Source organism: Petaurus breviceps, unplaced genomic scaffold, assembly GCF_028583685.1.
Source record: "Petaurus breviceps papuanus isolate PSGF00001 unplaced genomic scaffold, PetGlider_PUasm1.0 90702, whole genome shotgun sequence".
Taxonomy (NCBI): Eukaryota; Metazoa; Chordata; class Mammalia; order Diprotodontia; family Petauridae; genus Petaurus; species Petaurus breviceps.
The window spans coordinates 10,138,020-10,143,907 of record NW_027187317.1 but is presented as its reverse complement, the minus strand read 5'-3'; positions in this window follow the sequence as shown (position 1 = coordinate 10,143,907).

Sequence of the window (5,888 nt, the reverse complement as noted above, 5' to 3'; positions counted from 1 at the left end):
ATATATGTATATTTATACATATGTGTGTATTATATTTAATATACATAGCTAGGTAGCCCAGTGTATAGAGTGCCAGGCTGTAGCAGCGAGCACCCCAGCATCCCCAGGGTGGCTGCCAACACATGTTCTTAGATCTGCTTTTCTAAAGGAAAGCAACTCAAAATGGATTAACAATCTTGCTTTAATCAATCAAACATATCCTTTACCTAGTTCAGGGGAAAAAGGTCAGCACCCTGAACTTCAGAGTATACAGAGGTTACAATTATACAGAATTTATAAATACAGAATATTTTATAAATACAGAAATTATAAGAAGACAGAGAAACAAACAGATCAAGCAGACAGGCCTCCAACTGTCCAACCCCTTACATTCATACCTAGTCAGTTACCAAAGAGGGAAGCACCAACATCTGGGTTTTCAAAGCCGGGGAGCTCTCAACGGCTGCCCAGAGTCTCATCTGGTGAAATCACACAAAACAAAGTCTCACATCAGGGTATATATAGCCTTCTCCTGGGTCAGAGAATATAATAACCCTCTTGACCCACTGCCCAATCACAAAGCACCAAGGTGTGGGCATTCCTGAAAAACAAGCCTCTTACCACAGGCTCCAGGTGCACTTAACTAACCCAGGGGCAGGGAAAATCTTTAAAATGTACATTCCTATAACACAGGCCTGAAGTCAGGAAGATTCACCTTCCATGAGTTCAAATCTGACCTCAGACACTCACCAGCTGCATGCCCCTGGGAAACTCTCTTAGCCCTGTTTGCCTCAGTTTCCTCATCTGTAAAATGAACTGGAGAAGAAAATGGAAAACTGTTCTGGTATCTTAACCAAGAAAACCCCAAATGAGTCATGAAAAGTCAGACACAACTGAAACAATTGAATAACAAAATGTTGTTTAACTGGTCAGTCTTAGGTTCAACCCAATCAATTTATGACCTCACAATAGCTGTCCTCACCATGGCCCTGTGAGGTTGATGAGAGAGTTCAACGAGGGTCTCATTTTTATATTTGTACTCCTGACATTCAACACTGTGCCTGGCAAACTTACTAAGTGTTTATTTAATTGAATTACTTCAGGCATAATTATCTGGCCAAGGGTACACTGATAAATGATTAATATACCCCCCAAAAGCACACAAGACAAATTTTAAAGTCTAATCTGTATTATTAATATTTCCTCCATGACTTTCTTAAGTCTAGACAATCAACAAAACAATGAATCAAGACCTGATTTGTAGTGTTTGCTTATTTCTAAAGTAGAAATATTCACACTGAAAATTTAACAATTGGTTGTCTGTCTGAGCTAGTCCTAGCACCCCACTATTCCCACTTTATAGGTGGGAACCTAGAAGGTCCCTCAGAACCTTGATCATGATCATACAACTAGTGTCTGAAGCAGGGTTGGACTGCCTATCTCTCTTGCTTCCAAGTAAAGCATGCTCTTCACTATATATTACCCTACAGTTCTAAACTGTCATAGAAGTGAGAGTTTGTACCTTCTTCTATGCACTTCCTTTGTCCTAGTTTCTATTATATATATATATATATATATATGTATGTATGTATGTATGTATGTATCCTAGTTTCCATTATATATGAACATGGTTTTACCTCTGTTGAAAAGTAGCATGGCCTTATGGTTTAAAGAGCTGGTCTTAAAACTCTGAAACTCTGAGTATCATTTACCTCTGGTTGAACTAGGCCACTCTTTAAGACCGTGCATTGCAGAGAAATTTCTCTCCTGCTTTGGTAGGTTTCTTCACTCAGAAGTTCCAAATATTCCTGAAATCACAGGTCCAATCCCTCTCTTTTACTAGATTTTTAAGCTCCTTAAAAACAGAGGCCAAGCCTAGTCTTTTTTTTTAAAATATTTCCCTCAGCAATTAAAACAATGCATTACCCCCACAGTAAGCACTTAACAAAAATATATGAAATTTTTACTTATATTTAAAGCCCCTGAAGATCCTGTGTTGCAGGTGAATAATCTTAGTTTTCTTTCTTAAGTGAAATATGTCCTAATTATCTTAGCATCAGTCAAATAGAATTTCTTTACTGAGTAGTTAAAGTAAGTCATCTGGTACCATCATCAACTGACTGCCATTTATTACCTGTATGTTAATGGGGAGTTCACACTTGGAACCCAACACCTCAAAGAGACATTAGGTGCTGCCTAATAAAAGGCCACCACATCAGCCCCTAATGACTTAACAGCTCATCCTGGAAAACACATTAAGCCAAACGAGCTTTTAAATATTTAGAAATAATTACACCAATTCAGAGTTGTTCTGATCAAAATTACATCACAGCAGTGTTCTTTTTGACAAATAAATCTAATAAAATTTATCTTTCTTGAAGAGAAACTCCATAATAAAAAAAAAAACCAAAACAATAAAGCAAAACACTAATCTCAAATATCTCAAACCTTAATACCTTTAAAGTCATTTCTCCTTTGGCCAGAAATCTAGGGAACAGAGGAAATAGGAAGGGAAAAGAGGAAAGAGTTAACAAACATATCTTGACTATCTTCCCAACTGTGCACCCTTGAATAGCACTGATTTTGTCCTAGCTAATTCCCTGTTAGAAGCATCTCACTGTAGCTAATCACCCCAAATGCTACCCATGAGCCACTTGGGTTCTGGGTAGTATTGTTGGGGGCAAAGGTAATCAATTGAGGAAAATGTAGAATGCCTCTTATTATATTATAGTCTCTATTGGAATGGTTTTTTTTTTTTTTCTGAAACATTGTAACTCTGCAGCACAGGAACTTAAATCAATTGGGTTGAACTTAAAAGTGACCAAGATAGACCAAGGAAGTCTAGTTTTGCTTAGGGTAAGCAACTCCCTCTTTCTTCCACCCCCATCATGTAATCAATCTCATGACTCATCTACACAGAAGCCACACTATCCACAATTCCACCATTGAAGAATTATAGCTCTCTAGGTGGAAGGGACCTCAGAGATCAGTTGTCCAAGCCCCTCTTTTTACAGCTGAGGAAACTGAGGCCTAAGGGGGTTGGTCATACAAGGAGAATGATAGAGAAAGCATATTTGAGTCCATATCCTTTCCTCAAAGTTGTCATGTAAACAAATAGCCCGGGGAGAGAAATTGTTTTCAAGGTTTTAGTGTGACTTTCTTTCATTTTCCTTTTAGGGTCAGAAAGAAAATGGGGGAAAGGGGATGAGGGGTATTTGGGGAATGAGGTCATAAGCATCTAAAAACTGTGGGGGACAGGGTTGAGAGACAGTGGAGAAACACACTGTCTCCTTCAGTACTGCTTAAATCCACGAAGTCTCAAGTGAGTCAGCACCCTAGGGACCACCTAGGTTCCTTCCAGCCTCTGACATTTCTCTAAAATCAGGTTGTCCTCAGACCATACTTCACCTTGAAGCAGCTGGGGCTTCCAAGGTGGGGAAGAACAGGAAATGGAGATTCCACTACTTTGTCCTTGCCTCCTAGGTAATGAACTTCCTCCTCACCTTCCCCGTTGAGACCTAGAGGATCATGTAACTTCACATTTTCCATTCTATTGCTTTTTCCTTTGCTACAAAGTATCTCTGCCCATCCGTCACCTTTTGAAGTTAAGGGCAGGGTGTTGTAGCACATCCTGTGCTTTTATAGGTTTCCTAATGACTTGCTTAATTATTTGCTTTCTTTGGGCCAGATTTGCTTTTGAAAGATGCTGGCAGCTTCAGCTCTGAAATAGCACTGGACTGCCTTGCCAGATACAGCAGAGTTTCAGAATCCTCATTCCCCAGCTCCCTGACCCCAAGGTAGACTTGAATTTAGATCTGTATTTGTATTTAATTTAGCCAGTAGGTTGGTAGAGTACCTTCTCTCCTGAGAACTCAAGGTACAGGATATGAAATTAACCACAACTTTCTCTATGGAAATGGACTGGTCTTTAATCATCATTATTTCTTTTGGTGTGCCAAGCTTCAAATGAAAGTCCTTGATTCTACACACCTTTCTCTCTTACAGGGGACTAGAGAGTCTGTGTATGGACTATATACAGATCCTCTGCTTTTCTTCATTCTCTTCTTTGTCCTTCATTCTACTACCAGGGCTCAGGAGTAAATCACAGATTTTTAATATCTTCTCAAAGAGTGAGTAGAGAAAAAAAAACAGATTAAGCAGCTGCTCCTAAAAGTGACCAGTCCAGTAGCTTTGCCAAGAAAACCCCAAATGGGGCCATAGAGTCAGACATGACTGAAATGAATGAAAAACAACAAAATAGGACTCAAATAGAGATATTTTCAAAAGTGACTTTTTAGAAATACCTTATTTATAATGGCAAAAAAATTCCACTCTCATGACACATTTATTTTGTAGCTAAGTCAAGAATAGATAATCCGTAAGTTCCCTTTTTATTCTCAGTCTCATGAGAAATTACATGTGCTATAGCAATGATTCAAACCTTCAGTTGGCAGCAACTCATGGGAAGTGCAATTTTCAAACTTTGCTTAAGATGCTCAAATACTTGTCCTGGCTTGGATGGAAGTGAAGAGAAGAAAGAAAACTCAAGCCAGTACATTGTCTACTGAGAGGATTTATAGGATTTAACGTTAGCTAGAGAATCTAAGGTCTAGCTAGACCTTATAGATTATCTTATCCAACCATTTCCTTTGACCAACGAGGAGACCTGAGAGGTTAAGCCCAAGATTACACAAATAGTAACAGGTTAGAATCAAAATGCAGGTCTTCTGAATCCCAGATTCTCTCAATCGCATCATGGCTCTGATAAAATTGTTCAGGTCAAAAGGATGAAAGCATTAACTAAAATGAGGTCCTTTACAGGAAAATATGATTTTCAGTCAGGAAGTCATAAGATCATAGAACTATAGCTAGAGGCTATCTAATTAACCTCCCCTACCATATTTTACAAATAAGGAAACTGAGGCCCATGGAAATTAAGTGACTTGCCCAATGTCACATTGGTGGTAAAGCCTCAAAAGTGGAATTTGAACCAACACTCCATGTTCCTTCCACTGTACAATGCTTCATAAATAGCTCAGGCCATCAACCTCATCTCTACCACTACTCACTCTATGATACTGGGTAAGTCATATCATTTTCTGTGCTGTGATAGAAGAGAAGCTTAGTTTTAGAGTTAGAGGACTTGAGTTCAGTCCCAACTCTGACTTTTAAATACTACCTATGTGATTTTAGGCTTAACATCTGTAACCTCAGTTTCCTCATCTGTAAATGAGGGGGTTGAATTCGATGAACTTTGAGGTCCTTTTCAACTCTAAGTCTATGAATTGTCTTTGGCCCTCAGGTTCTAACTCCATATACTGAAATACTATATTAATAATTAATAATACACTGAACTACTATATTATATAATATGGTACTAATAATACTATATAATATAGTACTAGTAATATTATATTATATAATGAAATACTATATTATTTCCATGGTTCCTCCAGTTTTCAAATTCTATCATAAATGATGTACATGTACAATCCTCACTTAATCTGAATCCATTTAACATAAGGATAGGTAAAACTTGCATGTAGCACAATTATTACTATTAAGAACTGAGAATAGACATTTTTAGTGTTTTTTGTGTATGGCTAAATTTTATATTAATTATGAATAATGCCATTTCAGAGAAGAAGCTGTTAATTCAACTCAACAAACATGTTTTAAGCACCTACTGTTTGTAAGACAGGAGAGGCAGCATGAAGGAATAGATGGATAGTCTCTAACACATACTGGCTTTGTGACCCTAGGCAAGTCATTTAACTTTTTTTAGTTCTCTGAATCACTTTCTAAGACTATTGCTTAGAGAGAAGCTGCTAAACTCTTCTGGGAAAGGAAGTCTCCCCAGTTGAGTATTTACTGTATCAATAAAATCACAAGTCCAGTCCCTACCCTCT